Genomic DNA, 20550 nt, shown 5'->3' with positions numbered 1-20550 from the left:
ATTTCGTTCTTTCGCTTGAACTTTTTAGTTGTTTTTGTAAAGCAACTTTTTAGTAAGCGTTTTTCGAAATCTTGGTTCTCGCTGTTTCAAGGCTTCTTTCTTGGATCCGAGTTTTTTCTCGGACCTCGGGCGCTTGAGTACCTCCTCTTTGTCGGGTCCGACTTTATCGTTTGGTCGGCCCTTTTTAAGTTATTTTTGTAATCTCTTTTTGGCTTTTTGAGCCTTTTCAGAGTTACTTTATAACTTCTCACATTAATTTGAACCTCGTCGCTTTATCTTTGCCGACCTTGTGTGGCCTTTTGGCAAATGATTTTTTGCGTTTTGTCGAGCATAAATTAATGCGCCTTGGCGGGGTACTTTCTAGGATTTGTTTCATCATGAGGAAAATATAAAAAATTTGATTAGTATTAAAAAAGAAAGAATATTTACAGAGTGTTTACCCTTGACTAGGTCGGGTGTCTTACTTAACCGGGTGTCTCATTAAAAAACCCTTGTAGGGAAAAAGAGTACACCTCGGGTTAAGTTTTTCTAGCTGTAGTACCGTCTTAGATTACAGGCGTGCCAGGCCCTGGGCAGCTCATTGCCTTCTAGGTCGGATACTTTGTAATAGCCTGTTCCTAAGACTTCTGTAACCTTGTAGGGCCCTTTCCAATTTGCGGCTAGCTTTCCTTCTCCCGACTTTTGTGTTCCGATGTCATTTCGGATTAGAATTAGGTCGTGAATGGAGAAGCTTCGCTTTATTACTTTCCGATTGTACCTGAGCGCCGTTCGCCGTTTTAAGGCTTCTTCCTGGATTCGGGCTCTTTCTCGGACCTCGGGGAGGAGGTCGAGTTCTTCCCTTTGTGCCTGCGGGTTCCCTTTTTCGTTGTAGAAGATGGTTCTAGGCGATCCTTCCTCTATTTCGATAGGAATCATTGCCTCCATCCCGTAGGCTAGTCGAAATGGTGATTCTCTCGTTGTAGAGTGTGGAGTTGTCCGATATGCCCATAGCACCTGGGGAAGCTCTTCGGCCCATGCCCCTTTGGCTTCTTGGAGTCTCCGTTTTAACCCGGCCAAGATAACTTTATTTGCAGCCTCTGCTTGTCCATTGGCTTGTGGGTGTTCGACTGAGGTGAATTGCTGTTTGATTTTCAGTTCGGCCACCAAGTTCTGAAAACTTGTGTCTGTGAACTGTGTTCCATTGTCTGTTGTGATGGAGTAGGGGACTCCGAACCTCGTGACAATGTTTTTGTATAGGAATTTGCGACTTTTCTGAGCCGTAATGGTGGCTAAGGGTTCAGCTTCGATCCACTTTGTGAAGTAGTCGACCCCTACTATGAGGTATTTGACTTGCCCCGGTCCTTGGGGGAATGGGCCGAGTAGGTCAAGTCCCCATTTTGCGAAGGGCCATGGTGCGGTGATGCTGATAAGGTCTTCGGGTGGTGCCTTGTGAAAATTGGCGTGTTTTTGGCAGGGGGGGCATATTTTCACAAATTCCGTAGCGTCTCTTTGTAAGGTCGGCCAGTAGAACCCGGCTCGGACTACTTTTTTGGATAATGCCCGAGCTTCGAGATGGTTCCCACACATGCCTCCGTGGACTTCCTCGAGGACGTTCTTTGTTTCTGAGGTCGGGACGCACCTAAGGAGGGGATTTGAGAATCCTCTTCTGTACAATACGTCGTGAATTAGCGTATAATTCTGGGCGTCTTTCGTGAGTCTTTAGCTTCCTTTCTTTCGGCGGGAAGAGTTCCCGACTTTAGGTAGTTGAGTATGGGGGTCATCCATTCTTGCTGTTGGCTGGATATATTTAGCGTTTCTTCCCCTCTTAGCACGGAGGGGGATTGTAAGGTTTCCTGGAGGAGACTTCTGTTATTGCCTCCGGGCTTGGTGCTGGCGAGTTTTGAGAGGGCGTCTGCTCGGGCGTTTTGTTCCCGAGGTATGTGCTGGATCTGTATTTCTGAAAAGTGGCGTAACTGTGCCTGTGTCTGGTCCAGGTATTTCTTCATAGTTGGGTCTTTGGCCTGGTAGCTTCCATTTACTTGTGATGTGACGACCTGGGAGTCGCTGAAGATCGTGATTTTCTGGGCTCCGACCTCTTCAGCTAGCTTTAGACCGGCTAGTAGGGCCTCGTATTCGGCTTGGTTGTTTGAAGCCTGAAACTCGAACTTTAGGGATAGTTCTATCCGCGTTCCTTGGTCGCTTTCGAGTATAACCCCGGCTCCGCTTCCTGTTTTGTTTGAGGACCCGTCGACATACAGGTTCCATGAGAGTGGGGTTCCAGGGGTTTCAGTGTATTCTGCGATGAAGTCGGCTAGATACTGAGATTTTATGGCAGTCCGGGCTTCATAGTGGAGGTCGAACTCGGACAGTTCCACCGCCCATTGTAGTATTCGTCCTGCCAGGTCTGTTTTTTGCAGGATGTGTCTCATGGTTTGGTTTGTCCGGACTTTGATGGTGTGGGCTTGGAAGTAGGGACGGAGCCTCCGAGCTGTGAACACTAGGGCGTAGGCGAATTTTTCTATCTTCTGATAGTTTAATTCGGCCCCTTGTAGTGCTTTGCTTACAAAGTATATGGGGCGTTGTCCTTGGTCATTTTCTCGTATTAACGCTGAAGCGACTGCTCGACTTCCAACCGAGAGGTATAGTACGAGTTCTTCTCCTTTTAAAGGTCGGGTTAGGATTGGTGGCTGCCCGAGGAATTCCTTGAATTCTTGGAAGGCTTTTTCGCACTCCGGGGTCCATGAGAAGGGTTTCCCTTTCTTTAGGAGCGAGTAGAGAGGTAGTGATTTTATCGCTGATCCTGCCAAGAATCTTGATAGGGCGGCTAGCCTTCCGTTTAGCTGCTGTACTTCTTTGACACACGTCGGGCTCTTCATATTGAGTATTGCTTGGCATTTGTCCGGGTTCGCTTCGATGCCTCTTTGAGTCAGCATGAAGCCTAAGAACTTTCCGGCTTCTGCGGCGAAGGTGCACTTTGTCGGGTTAAGTCTCATGTTGTGTTTTCTGAGGGTGCCGAAGATGCTGGTGAGGTCGGTCAGCAAGTTTCCGTCTTCTTGTGTCTTTACCAGCATGTCGTCCACGTACACCTCCAGCTGTAGTCCGATGTGCTCTGAGAACACTTTGTCATTAGCCTCTGGTATGTTGCCCCTGCGTTCTTCAGCCCGAAGGGCATTACTACGTAGCAGTAGTTTGCCCTTGGGGTTATGAACGAGGTCTTTCTTGGTCGGGTCCGTACATCGGGATTTGGTTGTATCCCGAGTATGCGTCCATGAAGGAGAGATATCTGTAGCCTGAGGCTGCATCTACTAAGGCGTCGATGTTTGGCAGTGGATATGGGTCTTTGGGGCAGGCTTTGTTGAGATCCGTGTAATCGACGCACATCCTCCATTTTCCGTTAGGCTTTTTTACCAGGACTACGTTTGCGAGCCATAGGGGTATTTTACTTCCCTAATGAACCCTGCATCTAGCAGTGCTTGTACCTGTTCTTCTATTGCTTGCATACGCTCGGGTCCGAGCTTCCGGCGTCTTTGTTGGACCGGTCTGGATCCCGGGTATACTGATAGCTTATGGCACATTAGGTCGGGGCTTATGCCTGGCATGTCGGAGGCTTTCCAGGCGAAGAGGTCGGAGTTCTCCTTTAAGAGGGTTATGAGTCCCTCCTTTAGGCCTGCTTCGAGGTTTGCTCCTATGTTTGTTATTTTTTCAGGTGTGTTCCCAATCTGGACTTTTTCGGTTTTTCCCTCTGGTTGCGGCCGAAGATCTTCTCGGGCTTGAACTCGTCCGAGTTCTATTGTGTTGATCTCTTTCCCTTTTAGGCTCAGGCTTTCGTTGTAGCATCGCCGCGCTAGTTTTTGGTCGCCTTTTAGGGTAGCTATTCCCTTTGTGGTAGGGAATTTCATACAGAGGTGTGGGGTTGAGACTATAGCTGCTAGTCTGTTTAGGGTTGGTCGCCCGATGAGGGCGTTGTATGCTGAAGTGACGTCGACTACAATGTAGTCGATGCTCAACGTTTTAGATTGCTCGCCTCTTCCAAAGGTAGTGTGTAGCGAGATGTATCCTAAGGGATGGATCGGGGTGTCCCCTAGCCCAAATAGGTCGGTGGGATAGTCTTTTAGCTCTTTTTCTTCAAGTCCGAGCTTGTCGAAGGCCGTTTTGAACAGGATATCTGCTGAGCTTCCCTGGTCAATCAGGGTTCGGTGTAAGTTGGCGTTTGCTAGGATAATGGTGATTACCATTGGATCGTCGTGCCCGGGTATTATCCCTTGAGCATCTTCTCGGGTAAATGAGATAGTAGGTAACTCGGGTAGGGGACTGTCTTCTCGGACGTGATAGACTTCTTTGAGGTGTCTTTTTCGCGAGGACCTGGATGTTCCTCCTGCTGCAAAACCTCCATTTATCATGTGAACGTGCCTTTCGGGGGTCCGAGGGATTTGTTCGGCCCGACCTTCGTTATCTCCCCGCCTTCTCTTCCTGGTCTCTTCTCCTTTTTCTGCTATGTATCTGTCGATTTTTCCTTCTCTGGCTAGCTTTTCTATAACATTTTTTAGGTCGTAGCAGTCGTTAGTAGGATGGCCGTAGAGTTTGTGATATTCACAGTACTCGGACCGATCTCTCCCCGCTCTCTTATGTTTTAGAGGTCGAGGCGGGGGAATCCTTTCGGTGTGGCACACTTCTCTGTAGATGTCTACCAGGGAGACTCGGAGGGGGGTGTAGTTGTGGTACTTCCGTGGCTTGTCCGAGTTGGGTTCTTCTTTCTTCTTCTGTTCCCGATCTCGATCTCGGAGTGGGTAGGTTGATTCCTTCCTAGAAGAGTCTCTTAGCTGGGAGGTTTCTTCCATGTTGATATATTTTCTGCCCGCTCCTGCACCTCGTATAGGGAGGTCGGGTATCGTTTGGATAGGGATTGGCTAAACGGTCCCTCTTTTAGGCCGTTTGCTAGTCCCATGATGGCTGCTTCAGTGGGTAAGTGTTGTATGTCCAGGCAGGCTTTGTTGAATCGCTCCATGTATTCTCGTAGGGTTTCTTGGTTACCTTGTTTGATCCCGAGTAGACTGGGGGCATGTTTTGTCTTGTCCTTTGAATAGAGAACCTTGTTAGGAACTTTTTGGTCAGGTCTTCGAAGCTGGTGATTGATCTTGGTGGCAGGTTGTCGAACTACTTCATGGCTGTCTTGGTGAGAGTGGGGGAAGGCTTTGCATCGAATGGCGTCGGAGGCGTCGACCAGGTACATTCTACTTCTGAAGTTGCTGAGGTGGTGATTTGGATCGGTGGTGCCGTCGTAGAGATCCATATCGGGTGGTTTGAAGTTTCGCGGTACCTTCTCCTTCATGATCTCTTGTGTGAAGGGATCATGGCTGTCTTCGGGGGTGGTGCCGCGTCCTGTCCGATCTTTCAGGTTGGCCTCTATTTTCCGTAGTTTTTCTTCTAATTCTCTGCGCTTGCGAGCCTCCCTTCTCAGATCTTGTTCAGTTTCCTTCTGCCTCTTTATGTCCTCTTCGAGTTGTTTCAGTCGGTTTTGTTGTGCCCGGACTGCTTCTAGAATTTCCGAGCTTTCTTCTTTTTCGGGATCTTGCGGATCTTTGTTTGGGAGTGATGTCTTTGGGCGATTCTGTTTGTTTCCTCCTGGAGTGCGTGGTGATAGAGGGCTATCCGGACGTTCTCCAGTGTCGATTTCTTCCTCTTGTTCAGAGGCAGCGTGGTCATTGTTGTGAGGGTCGTCCGCCATGGTAGAGGGATAACTTCCAGGTCCCCGGCAACGGCGCCAATGTTCCGAGGGTTACCTGAAACGTGTAGCTCGGTCGTCTGGCAAGACCCGAGGTGGGGGTTCCGTGGCCCGAGCTTGATGTACTGAGCGGCTGGGGGTTGTACCTGCAATGACACTCCGATGCTTAAGTTAGCATGGGTCCAAGCAGATATATGTAGAATATAGAATGTGTTATACCTGGGTGCTTCCAGTGTATTTATAGTAGTTGGCCGTGATCTTCCCTGGATAAGATATTCTTATCTTATCTTATCTTTTGGGAGTTTTATCTCTATCTTTGCGGAACCGCCTCTTCTAGGCTTATTTCGGCCTTTAGGTTTTGGGCTGCGTTCCTTTTGATGGGCCTTCCTTGCTATGATGTCCGAGGTCCGACCTTTAGGCGTGGGCCTTTGGATGAGGTCGGACCTTTCGTGGATTGGCCGAGTATGAGGAGCTCGGTCAGGGTACGAACAGGAAGAGAAAGTAAATTAAATTTAAAGAGATAGAGCAAGGAAGAGGGTTGAGTGAGTGATAGTCAATGCACGGTAAAGATGAATGAACGGAACACATGGTCATGACAACATGTGAAAAATTCATCAAAGGGAATAAAATAAGTGCATTAGAGGGTAAGTATATGCAAGATGTTTATTGGCATGCCGGCAAGGGCATGAGTAGCATAGATCAAGCATCACTTCGTAACAAACTATCACGTTTGTATTGACAATTAAATTCAATTAATAAAATAGTAAAGGGAATTTGTGAAAAGCAAGCATTGAATAGTAGAATAGAAAAATGTAGAAAAGTGCATGATGCCATACGGGCTTTTTCCCAAACACATAGCATGCATGATAACTAAGGTATGGAAAGTATTAGATTGAACATGCAAGCAACCCTAAAAGGAATATATAATTGTCAAACAATATTTTTTTAACAATTCATAAGCAAAACAATGACCCAAATAAATTCCAACACCAATTAAAAGAAAGAAGAAAAGAAAAGGGGAAGAAAATATGGATAGTAAAAGTAATAGGAAAAGAGAAAAAAATAAAATAACATATAAAATTAAGAAGAATAATAAAAAAGTAAGGGGAGAAGAAGAAAAGGAAATCTTGTTGATGGGGGTGAGAGGGAGAGATAGAAAGAGAGAGATAGAGAGTGAGTGAGAAGGAAGGAGGAAGAAGAGAAAATAGGATTTGGAGAAAAGAAAGATAAGATAGTTGGCAAATCAGGGGCGCTGTGCGGTGCAGGTGACGCGGCCGCGTGGGGCACGCGGTCGCGCGACTTGCGCTTATACTGATTGACGCGGTCGCGTCGGTCACGCGGTCGCGTGACCCGTTTGATGCTACTGGCGCGAGGGTAGCCTCGCACTCACACAACTCTCTGTTCGAAATTATTTTTGCCAAGTCTAGGGTCACGCGATCACGTGGGTCATGCGATCGCGTGGGTGGTCATTAAAAGGCTATGACACGGACGCATGAGCCCTGCATCCGCGTGAAAAGAATTGGGCGTTCAGCGTCAAGCCAGCACTACTCTAGCATAACTTTCGGTTCGACTTTCTCTACTCTATATGGACCTTCCCATCTTGATCTCAACTTGCCTGGCATGTGCCTCAGTCGAGATTTGTAAAGGAGGACTAAATCTCTAGGTTGGAATTCTTTCCTCTTGATGTGCTGATCATGTATAGCCTTCATCTTCTCCTTGTATTGTCTTGAGTTCTCATAAGCTTCTAGGTGAAGGCTTTCCAGTTCTAGTAGTTGCAACTTCCGTTCAGCTCCGGCTCTCTCAGTTCCCATGTTGCACTCCTTTACTGCCCAAAAAGCTTTGTGCTCTACTTCAACTGGAAGATGACAAGCTTTTCCATAAACTAAGCGAAAAGTGCTCATCCCAATGGGTGTCTTGTACGCTGTTCTGTATGCCAAGAGTGCATCTTGTAGCCTGGTGCTCCAGTCTCTTCTATGAGGTTTCACTATCTTCTGCAAGATATGCTTTATCTCTCTGTTTGACACCTCGGCTTGCCCATTAGTCTGAGGATGGTAGGCAGTCGCAACTTTATGAATGATCCCATGCTTCATCAGTAATCCTGTTAGTCTCCTGTTATAGAAATGGGTGCCTTGATCGCTCACGATTGCTCGTGGTGATCCAAAGCGACAAATAATGTGGTTTCTCACAAAGGAAACAACAGTGTTAGTATCATCAGTACGGGTAGGAATTGCTTCCACCCATTTAAGAACATAATCTACAGTTAAGAGTATATAGAGGTGGCCATTAGAATTTGGAAATGGACCCATGAAGTCAATGCCCCAAACATAAAAAATTTAACAGAAAAGCATAATTTGTTGAGGCATTTCATCCCTCTGGGATATATTACCAAACTTTTGGCATGGGGAACAAGATTTACAAAATTCAACAGCGTCTTTAAAAAGAGTGGGCCACCAGAATCCACAATCTAAGATTTTTCTAGCTGTTCTTTGAGGGCCAAAATGTCCTTCACTCTCAGATGAGTGACAGGCCTCTAAAATGGACTGAAATTCTGATTAAGGCACACACCTTCTAAATACCTGGTCAGCGCCACATCTCCATAAATATGGGTCATCCCATATATAATATTTAGACTTGCTTTACAGCTTGTCTCTTTGATGCTTGGTAAAGTTTGGAGGAAAAGTACGGCTAACTAGATAATTAGCCACAGGTGCATACCAAGGGATTACCTCAGATACTGCTTGTAGGTTATCAAATGGAAAATTATTAGCTATAGGAGTAGAGTCATCTTTAATATGCTCAAGGCGACTCAAGTGGTCTGCCACTAGATTCTGGTTACCACTCCTATCCTTTATTTCTAAATCAAATTCTTGTAATAGCAGTATCCAACGTATAAGCCTTGGTTTGGATTCCTTTTTAGCTAATAAATACTTTAGAGCTGCGTGGTCTGAGTACACTACTACCTTCGTACCAAGTAAATAGGCTTGGAATTTATCCAGAGCAAAAACAATAGCAAGAAGCTCTTTCTCAGTAGTAGTGTAATTGGACTGAGCAGCGTCTAAAGTTTTAGACGCATAAGCAATAACAAAAGGATCCTTACCTTCACGCTGAGCCAGCGTTGCTCCTACTGCATGGTTGGAAGCATCGCACATGATTTTGAAAGGCTGGCTCCAGTCCGATCCTCTCACAATTGGAGCTTGAGTTAGGGCGGTTTTTAGTTTATCAAACGCTTGTTTGCAGTCCTCACTGAACTCGAATTCAATATCCTTCTGCAGTAGTCTGGATAGGGGAAGTGCTACCTTACTAAAGTCCTTAATGAATCTTCGGTAAAAACCTGCATGTCTAAGGAAAGAACGGACTTTCCTCATAGAGGAGGGGTAAGGCAAACTGGAAATAACATCCACTTTTGCTGGATCTACAGAAATGCCAGTATTAGACACAACATGTCCTAGTACAATACCTTGTTTAACCATAAAATGACATTTTTTGAAATTCAATACAAGGTTTGTACTGACACATCTATCTAATACTCTAGATAGACTATCCAAGCAAAGGCTAAAAGAAACACCATAAATGCTGAAATCATCCATAAAAACTTCCATACAATCCTCGGTAAGATCAGAGAAAAGATTCATCATGCACCTTTGGAAAGTAGCTGGTGCATTGCACAAGCCAAAAGGCATTCTTTTGTAAGCATAGGTCCCAAAAGGACAGGTAAAAGTAGTCTTTTCTTGATCCTCAGGATCTATATGAATCTGGAAATATCCTGTATAACCATCTAAAAGCCAATAATGTGATTTACCTGACAAGCGATCCATCATTTGATCAATGAATGGAAGAGGATAGTGATCCTTACGAGTGGCTTGATTGAGACGCCTGTAATCAATGCAGACCCTCCAGGCGTTCTGAACACTGGTAGCTATGAGCTCTCCATGCTCATTCTTTACTGTAGTGACTCCAGACTTCTTGGGTACCACTTGTACTGGGCTCACCCATTCACTATCTGAAATGGGGTAGATAATATCTGCCTCTAGTAGTCTGGTCACTTCCTTCTTGACAACCTCTAAGATAGTGGGGTTCAGTCTTCTTTGGGGTTGACGAACAGGTCTTGCTCCTTCTTCTAAAAAGATTCTGTGCTTACAAACGTGAGGGTTGATACCTACTATGTCTGCCAAACTCCACCCAATTGCTTTCTTGTGCCTCCTAAGCACACTAAGTAATTGCTCTTCCTGTTGAGAAGTGAGGTCTCGTGCAATGATAACTGGAAACTTCTGCTTGTCTTCAAGGTAAGCATATTTGAGGTGTGGAGGGAGAAGTTTGATGAGCGGATAATTTATACGCTTTTTGGCATTATTTTTAGGTAGTTTTTAGTATGATCTAGTTACTTTTAGGGATGTTTTCATTAGTTTTTATGATAAATTCACATTTCTGGACTTTACTATGAGTTTGTGTGTTTTTCTGTGATTGCAGGTATTTTCTGGCTAAAAATGAGGGACCTGAGCAAAACTCTGATAGGAGGCTGACAAAGGACTGCTGATGTTGTTGGAATCTGACCTCCCTGCACTCGAAATGGATTTTCTGGAGCTACAGAACTCTAAATGGCGCGCTCTCAACGGAGTTGAAAAGTAAACATCCAGAGCTTTTCAGCAATATATAATAGTCTATACTTTGTTCAAGATTAGACGACGTAAACTGGCGCTCAACACCAGTTTCATGATGCATTCTAGAGTCAAACGCCAGAAACACGTCACGAACCAGAGTTGAACGCCCGAAATATGTTACAACTTGGCGTTCAACTCCAAGAGAAGCCTCAGCTCGTGGATAGATCAGGTTCAGCCCAAGCATACACCAAGTGGGCCCCGGAAGTGGATTTATGCATCAATTACTTACTTTTGTAAACCCTAGTAGATAGTCTAGTATAAATAGGGCATTTTACTATTGTACTAGTAGTCTTTTGACCACATATCGGGTCCTTCTCCTTTATTTTCGAATTCACATCATACTTTGGGGGCTGGCCATTCGGCCATGCCTGGACCATCATCACTTATGTATTTTCAACGGTGGAGTTTCTACACACCATAGATTAAGGGTGTGGAGCTCTGCTGTACCTCATGTTTTAATGCAATTACTACTATTTTCTATTCAATTCAGCTATTCCTATTCTAAGATATTCGTTGAACTTCAACATGATGAATGTGATGATCTGTGACACTCATCATCATTCTCACCTATGAACGCGTGACTGACAACCACTTCCGTTCTACCTTAGACCGGGCGCATATCTCTTGGATTCCTTAATCAGAATCTTTGTGGTATATGCTAGAATGGATGGCAGCATTCATGGGAATCCGGAAAGTCTAACCTTATCTGTGGTATTCCGATAGGATTCCGGGATTGAATGACTGTGACGAGCTTCAAACTCGCGATTGCTAGGCATGATGACAAACGCAAAAGAATCAAGGGATTCTATTCCAACATGATCGAGAACCGACAGATGATTAGCCTTGCTGTGACAGAGCATTTGGACCATTTTCACTGAGAGGATGGGATGTAGCCATTGACAACGGTGATGCCCTACATACAGCTTACCATGGAAAGGAGTAAGAAGGATTGGATGAAAGCAGTAGGAAATCAGAGATTCAGAAGGAACACAGCACCTCCATGCACTTATCTGAAATTGCCACCATTGAATTACATGAGTAACTTTATCTTTATTTTCTGTTTATTATTTATTATTATGCGAAAATCCAATAATCTCTTAATATAGTTAAATCCGCCTGACTGGGATTTACAAGATGACCATAGCTTGCTTCATACCAACAATCTCTGTGGGATTGACCCTTACTCACGTAAGGTTTATTACTTGGACGACCCAGTACACTTGCTAGTTAGTTGTGCGGAGTTGTGACAAAGTGTGATTCATGTTTGAGAGTACCAAGTCTTTGGAGCCATTGTTGATGATCACAATTTCGCCTATCAAGTTTTTGGCACCGTTGCCGGGGATTGTTCGAGTATGGACAACTGACGGTTCATGTTGTTGCTCAGATTAGGTAATTTTCTTTTCAAAAAGGCTTCAAAAATTTTAAAAAAAAAATTTCTTTATTTTCGTTTTTCAAAAGAATAATTTTCAAAAAAAAAATCATAAAATCCTAAGAACCAAAAATATTTTGTGTTTCTTGTTTGAGTATTGAGTCAATTTTTAAGTTTGGTGTCAATTGCATGTTTTTAAAATTTAAGCATTATTTTTCGAAAATTCATGCATTCATAGTATTCTTCATGATCTTCAAGTTGTTCTTGGTAAGTCTTCTTGTTTGATCTTGATGTTTTCTTGTTTTGTGTCTTTTGTTGTATTTCATGTGCATCTTTGCATTCATATTTTCTAAGCATTAAAGATTTCTAAGTTTGGTGTCTTGCATGTTTTCTTTGCATCAAAAATTTTTCAAAAATATGTTCTTGATGTTCATCATAATCTTCAAAGTGTTCTTGGTGTTCATCTTGACATTCATAGTGTCCTTGCATGCATTCCTTGTTTTGATCCAAAAATAAAAGAGAAAAACAAAATTATGACGTTTTAAAATTTGTTTTCTCTCTCCTCATTAAAAATTCAAAAATAAAAAAAATATATTTTCCTTAATTATCTCATAATTTTCGAAAATTTGAGTTGACTTAGTCAAAAATTTTTAAAATTAACTGTTTCTTACAAGTCAAGTCAAATTTTCAAATTTAAAAATCTTATCTTTTCAAAATCTTTTTCAAAAATCAAATCTTTTTCAATTTTTTTTAATTTTAGAAATTTTTAAAAATTTATTTTCAAAATATTTTTCTTATCTTTATTTCAAAATTTTGAAAACTTTACCAACAATTAATGTGATTGATTCAAAAATTTGAAGTTGTTACTTTCTTGTTAAGAAAGGTTCAATCTTTAAATTCTAGAATCATATCTTTTAGTTTCTTGTTAGTCAAGTAATCAAATTTAATTTTAAAAATTAAATCTTTTTCAACCATATCTTTTTAATCATATCTTTTTATCATATCTTTTTCAAAAATTTGATTTCAAAATATCTTATCTAACTTCTTATCTTCTTAGCTTTTCAAACTTGATTTTAATATCTTTTTCAACTAACTATTTGAATTTTTGTTTGTTTCTTATCTTTTTCAAAACCACCTAACTACTTTTCCCTCTCTAATTTTTGAAAATACCTCCCTCTTTTTCAAAAAAATACTTTTTTAGCTAATTGATTTAAATTTTGATTTTAATTCTATCTCACCTTTAGTTTTCGAAAATCATTAACTCCTTTTCAAAATTAATTTTCGAATTCTCTCTCATCTTCTTCTATTTATTTATTTATTTACTAACATTTCTCTTCACCTCTCTTCATCTCAAATCACTGCCCCTATCCTTACCCTTGTGTTTGGATTTTCCTTTATTTGTTCCCTTTTTCTTCTACCAATAATAAGAAACCTCTTTACTGTGACAAAGAGGATTCCTCTCCTTTTTTCTGTCCTCTTCTCTTTCATATGAGCAGGAACAAGGAAAAAGGCACTCTTGTTGAAGCTGATCCAGAACCTGAAAGGACTCTGAAGAGAAAACTAAGAGAAGCTAAATTACAACAATCCAGAGTCAACCTTTCTGAAATTTTTGAACAAGAGAAGGAGATGGCAGCCGAACCCAACAACAATAATGCAAGGAGGATGCCTGGTGATTTTACTAAACCCACGTCAAAGTTTGATGGAAGAAGCATCTCAATTCCTGCCATTGGAGCAAACAATTTTGAGCTGAAACCTCAATTAGTTGCTCTAATACAACAGAACTGCAAGTTGCATGGGCTTCCATCTGAAGATCCTTACCAGTTTTTAACTGAGTTCTTGCAGATTTGTGAGACTGTTAAGACGAATGGAGTAGATCCTGAAGTCTACAGGCTCATGCTTTTCCCTTTTGCTGTAAGAGACAGAGCTAGAACATGGTTGGACTCACAACCTAAAGATAGCCTGGACTCCTGGGATAAGCTGGTCACGGCCTTCTTGGATAAATTCTTTCCTCCTCAAAAGCTGAGCAAGCTTAGAGTGGATGTTTAGACCTTCAAGCAAAAAAATGGTGAATCCCTCTATGAAGCTTGGGAAAGATACAAGCAGATGACCAAAAAGTGTCCTTCTGACATGTTTTCAGAGTGGACCATATTAGATATATTCTATTATGGTCTATCTGAGTTTTCCAAGATGTCATTGGACCACTCTGTAGGTGGATCCATTCACCTAAAGAAAACGCCTGCAGAAGCTTAGGAACTTATTGACATGGTTGCAAATAACCAATTCATGTATACTTCTGAGAGGAATTCCGTGAATAATGGGACGCCTCAGAGGAAGGGAGTTCTTGAAATTGATGCTCTGAATGCCATATTGGCTCAGAACAAAGTGTTGACTCAACAAGTCAACATGATTTCTCAAAGTCTGAATGGATGGCAAAATACATCCAACAGCACTAAAGAGGCTTCTTCTGAAGAAGAAGCTTATGATCCTGAAAACCCTGCAATGGCAGAGGTAAATTATATGGGTGAACCTTGTAGAAACACCTATAATTTGTCATAGTGAAATCATCTAAATTTCTCATGGAAGGATCAACAAAAGCCTCAACAAGGCTTTAATAATGGTGGAAGAAATAGGCTCAGTAATATCAAGCCTTATCCATCATCTTCTCAGCAACAGACAGAGAATTATGAACAAAATACCTCTAACTTAGCAAATTTAGTCTCTGATCTGTCTAAGGCCACTTTAAGTTTCATAAATGAAACAAGGTCCTCCATCAGAAATCTAGAGGCACAAGTGGGTCAGCTAAGCAAGAAGGTCACTGAAACACCTCCCAGTACTCTCCCAAGCAATATTGAATAGAATCCTAAGAGAGAGTGTAAGGCCATTGACATAGTCAATGTGGCCGAATACAAGGAAGAGGGGGAGGACGTGAATCCCAATGAGGACGACCTCATGGGACGTCTCTCAAGTAAGGAGGAGTTCCCTATTGAGGACCTAAAGGAATCTGAGGCTCATATAGAGACCATAGAGATTCCATTAAATCTCTTTCTGCCATTCATGAGCTCTGAAGATTATTCGTTCTCTGAAGAGGATGAAGATGTAACTGGAGAGCAAGTTGCTCAATATCTAGGAGCCATCATGAAGCTGAATGCCAAGTTATTTGGTAATGAGACTTGGGAAGGTGAACCTACCTTGCTCATTAGTGAACTTGATACATGGGTTCAGCAAACTTTACCTCAAAAGAAACAAGATCCTGTGAAATTTTTAATACCCTGTACCATAGGCACCATGACCTTTGAGAAAGCTTTGTGTGACCTAAGGTCAGGCATAAATCTTATGCCACTCTCTATAATGAAGTAGTTGGGGATCATTGAGGTACAACCTGCCTTATTCTCATTACAATTGGCAGGCAAGTCAGTAAGACAAGCTTATGGATTAGTAGAGGACGTGTTAGTAAAGGTTAAAGGCCTTTACATCCCTGCTGATTTCATAATCTCAGACACTAGAAAGGAGGAAGATGAATGCATCATCCTTGGAAGACCTTTCCTAGCCACAGTAGAAGCTGTGATAGATGTTAACAGAGGAGAATTAGTCCTTCAATTGAATGGGGACTACCTTGTGTTTAAGGCACACGGCTATCCTTCTGTAACAAGGGAGAGTAAGCATGCAGAGCTTCTCTCAGTACAGAGTCAAACAGAGTCCCCACAGTCAAACGCTAAGTTTGGTGTTGGGAGGCCACAACCAAACTCTAAGTTTGGTGTTGAATCCCCACAACCAAACTCTAAGTTTGGAGTTGGGACTATACAACATTGACCTGATCACCTGTGAGGCTCCATGAGAGCCCACTGTCAAGCAATTGACATTAAAGAAGCGTTTATTAGGAGGCAACCCAATTTTTATTTATCTAATTTTATTTTTATTTTGTTGATCTTTTATGTTTTATTAGGTTCATGATCATGTGGAGTCACAAAATAAATACAAAAATTAAAAACAAAATAAAAAACAGCAGAAGAAAAATCACACCCTGGAGGAAGGACTTACTGGCGTTTAAACGCCAGTAAGGAGCATCTGGCTGGCGTTCAATGCCAGAACAGAGCATGGATCTGGCATTGAACGCCAGAAACAAGCAACATCCCAGTGTTTAAATGCCAGGAATGCACCCTGAGGAGAGCTGGCGCTGAACGCCAAAAACAAGCATGGAATTGGCGTTCAACGCCAGAAACATGCTGCACATGGGCGTTGAACACCCAGAACATGCATCACTTCAGCGTTTAAACGCCAGAATTGCATGGAAAGGCATTTTACATGCCTAATTGGTGCAGGGATGTAAATTCTTGACACCTCAGGATCTGTGGACCCCACAGGATCATCTCAGGATCTGTGGACCCCACAGGATCATCTCAGGATCTGTGGACCCCACAGGATCCCCACCTACCATATTCTCCCATCTTCTCAACATTCATCCTCTCTTCCCCATAAACACTCTTCCCTAAAACCCTTCACCAATCTCCTCAATCTCTCTTCCCAATCACCCCTTCACCACTCACATCCATCCACTCTTCCCTATAAATCCACCTACCTTCAAAATTTATTTCCCACCCAAACCCACCCTAAATAGCCGAACCTACTCTCTCTCCCCTCCCTATATAAACCCTTCCATTCTTCTTCATTTTCACACAACACAACCCTCTCTTCTCCATTTTGGCCGAATACACCTCTCCCCCTCTCCTCCATATTTTCTTCTTTATCCATGTTGAATCTCTACAACATACTGCTTTCTTACTTTCAATCCTTCATACTCCTTTCCATGGCAAGCTGTATGTAGGGCATCACCGTTGTCAATGGCTACTTCCCATCCTCTCAGTGAAAATGGTCCAAATGCTCTTGTCACAGCACGACTAATCATCTGTTGGTTCTCGATCGTGTCGGAATAGAATCCATTGATTCTTTTGCGTTTGTCATCACGCCCAACAATCGCGAGTTTGGAGCTCGTCACAGTCATTCAATCCCTGAATCCTACTCGGAATACCACAGACAAGGTTTAGACTTTCCGGATTCTCAAGATTGACCGCCAAAGGGTTATAGCTTATATCCCGAAGATTTTGATTAAGGAATCCAAGAGACACACGCTCGGTCTAAGGTAGAACGGAAGTGGTTATCAATCACGCGTTCATAGGTGAGAATGATGATGAGTGTCACGGATCATCACATTCATCGTGTTGAAGTGCAACGAATATCTTAGAATAAGAATAAGCTGAATTGAATAGAAAATAGTAGTAATTGCATTAAAACTTGAGGTACAGCAGAGCTCCATACCCTTAATCTATGGTGTGTAGAAACTCCACTGTTGAAAATACATAAGTGATGGTCCAGGCATGGCCGAATGGCCAGCCTCCACAAAAGACATATGAATTTGAAAATAGGGAAAAGGACATGGTCTAAGGACTAGGCGTCCAAAGATGTCTAATACAATAATAAAATGTTCTACTTATACTAGACTAACTACTAGGGTTTACAGAAGTAAATAATTGATGCATAAATCCACTTCTGGGTCCCACTTGGTATGTGCTTGGGCTGAGCTTGAGCTTTACACGTGCAGAGGCTTCTTTTGGAGTTAAACGCCAAGTTGTAACGTGTTTTTGGCATTTAACTCTGGTTCATGACGTGTTTCTGGCGTTTGACTCTAGAATGCAGCATGAAACTGGCGTTGAACGCCAGTTTACATCGTCTAATCTCAAATAAAGTATGGACTATTATATTTTGCTGGAAAGTTTTGGATGTCTACTTTCCAACGCCATTGAGAGCGCGCCATTTGAAGTTTTGTAGCTCCAAAAAATCTATTTCGAGTGCAGGGAGGTCAAAATCCAACAGCATCAGCAGTCCTTTGTTAGCCTTCTATCAGACTTTTGTTCAGGTCCCTCAATTTCAGCCAGAAAATACCTGAAATCATAGAAAAACACACAAACTCGTAGTAAAGTCCAGAAATATGAATTTTACATAAAAACTAACAAAAATATCCCTAAAAATAGCTAGATCCTACTAAAAACTACCTAAAAACAATGCCAAAAAGCGTATAGATTATTTGCTCATCACAACACCAAACTTAAATCGTTGCTTGTTCCCAAGCAACTTGAAAATCCAATATGATAAAAAGAAGAGAATATACTATAAATCCCAAAATATCAATGAATAATAGTTCTAATTAGATGAGCGGGAGTTGTAGCTTTTTGCTTATGAACAGTTTTGGCATCTCACTTTATCCCTTGAAGTTTAGAATGATTGGCATCTATAAGAACTCAGAGTTTAGATAGTGTTGATTGGTTCTCCTAGTTAGGTATGTTGATTCTTGAACACAGCTACTTTTATGAGTCTTGGCCGTGGCCCTAAGCACTTTGTTTTCCAGTATTACCACCGGATACATAAATGCCACAGACACATGACTGGGTGAACCTTTTTAGATTGTGACTCAGCTTTGCTAAAGTCCCCAGTTAGAGGTGTCCAGAGCTCTTAAGCACACTCTTTTTGCTTTGGATCACGACTTTAACTACTCAGTCTCAAGCTTTTCACTTGGACCTGCATGCCACAAGCACATGGTTAGGGAAAGCTTGATTTAGCCGCTTAGGCCTGGATTTTATTTCCTTGGGCCCTCCTATCCATTGATGCTCAAAGCCTTAGATCCTTTTTACCCTTGCCTTTTGTATTAAAAACATTTTTTATCTAAGAGAAGTGAAGGATTCATGGAATTATTCATAGCCTTAAGAAATAGTTACTAGACACTAATGATCATGTATTAAAGACATAAACATAGATAAACATGAAGCTTAAAAATTGAAAAATAGAGAAATAAGAACAAGGAATGAGTCCACCTTAGTGATGATGGCGCTTTCTTCTTGAAGAACCAATGATGTCCTTGAGCTCTTATATGTCTCTTCCTTGCTTTTGTTGCTCCTCCCTCATTGCTCTTTGATCTTCTCTAATCTCATGGAGAATGATGGAGTGCTCTTGATATTCCACCCTTAATTGATCCATGTTGTAACTCAAGTCTTCTAGAGAAGTGTTGAGTTATTTCCAATAGTTGTTGGGAGGAAAGTGCATCCCTTGAGGCATCTCCGGGATTCCTTGGTGATGAGCTTCCTCATGTGTCTCTTGGGATCCATGAGTGGGCTCTCTTCTTTGCTCCATCCTCTTCTTAGTGATGGGCTTGTCCTCTTCAATGAGGATGTCTCCATCTATAACAACTCCAGCTGAGTAGCATAGATGGCAAATGAGATGAGAAAAAGCTAGCCTTGCCAAGGTAGAGGGCTTTTCGGCTATTTTGTAGAATTCAAGGGAGATGACTTCATGAACTTCTACATCCTCTCCAATCATGATGCTATGGATCATTATGGCCCGATCCACAGTAACTTTGGATCGGTTGCTAGTGGGAATGATAGAGCGTTGGATGAACTCCAACCATCCTCTAGCCACAGGCTTTAGGTCCAGTCTTCTTAATTGAACTAGCTTGCCTTTTGAGTCTCTTTTCCATTGAGCTCCTTCCACACATATGTCCATAAGGACTTGGTCCAGCCTTTGATCAAAGTTGACCCTTCTAGTGTAGGGGCGTGCATTTTCTTGCATCATAGGCAAGTTGAACGCTAACCTTACATTTTCCGGACTGAAATCTAAGTATTTCCCCCGAACCATTGTAAGATAATTCTTTGGATTCGGGTTCATACTTTGGTCATGGTTCCTAGTGATCCATGAATTGGCATAGAACTCTTGAATCATTAGGATTCCGACTTGTTGAATGGGGTTGGTCAGAACTTCCCAACCTCTTCTTTGGATCTCATGTCGGATCTCCGGATACTCTTTTTTCTTGAGCTTGAAAGGGATCTCACTAATCACCTTCTTCTTGGCCATAACTTCATAGAAGTGGTCTTGATGGACCTTTGAGATGTATCTTTCCATCTCCCATGACTCGGAGGTGGAAGCTTTTGTCTTCCCTTTCCCTTTTCTAGAGGTTTCTCCAGCCTTAGGTGCCATAGGTGGTTATGGAACAACAAAAAAGCTATGCTTTTACCACACAAAACATAGAATATTGCTCGCCCTCGAGCAAAAAAAGAAAGAATAGAAGAAGAAGAAGAAGAAGAAGAAAATATGGACGAGAGGGAGAGAAATGTGTATTCGGCCAAGGGGGAGAAGAGAGGGTTGTGTTGTGTGAAAATGAAGAAGAATTGAGGGGTTTATATAGTGAAGGGAGACGGAGTTGGTTCGTTCATTTAGAGTGGGTTTGGGTGGGAAAGAGCTTTTGAATTATAAAGGTAGGTGGGGATTATGGGGAAGAGTGGATGGATGTGAGTGGTGAAGAGGTGATGGGGAAGAGAGATTGAGGTGATTGGTGAAGGGTTTTGGAGAAGAGTGTTTATTGGATTGTGTGAAAAAGAGAGAGAGAGGGTGAGTTGAGGTAGGTAGGGATCCTGTGGGGTCCACAAATCCTGAGGTGTCAAGGATTTACATCTCTGCACCAATGAGGCGTGTAAAACGCCCTCGGCATGCAATCCCGGTGTTCAACGCCAGATTGATGCTTGTTTCTAGCGTTGAACGCCAGTTCCATGCTTGTTTTGGGCGTTCAACGCCCGTCTGCAGTATGTTTCTGGCATTGAACGCCAGCTTTCCTTAGTGCGCAATCATGGCATTTAAACGCCAGATTACTGCATGTTTCTGGCATTTAACGCCAGATCCATGCTCTGTTCTGGCGTTGAACGCCAGCCAGAAAATGCCAGTAAGCCCTTCCTCCAGGGTGTGCTGTTTCTTCTACTGTTTTTTATTTTATTTTTAATTTTACT

General features: G+C 42.4%; 1 non-coding gene across 1 annotated transcript; it reads right to left on the bottom strand.

Moving 5' to 3' along the window:
• Window positions 1-13753: 13753 nt before the first annotated feature.
• LOC130958322 (small nucleolar RNA R71) lies at window positions 13754-13857 on the bottom strand. Its single transcript, XR_009077450.1, has one exon. It is a non-coding gene; the product is annotated as a small nucleolar RNA R71 (small nucleolar RNA).
• Between the last annotated feature and the right edge of the window lie 6693 nt (window positions 13858-20550).

Source organism: Arachis stenosperma, chromosome 10 (assembly GCF_014773155.1).
Source record: "Arachis stenosperma cultivar V10309 chromosome 10, arast.V10309.gnm1.PFL2, whole genome shotgun sequence".
Classification (NCBI taxonomy): Eukaryota; Viridiplantae; Streptophyta; class Magnoliopsida; order Fabales; family Fabaceae; genus Arachis; species Arachis stenosperma.
Note: the sequence above shows the minus strand (reverse complement) of the source record. Positions and strands in the feature narration are given on the sequence as shown.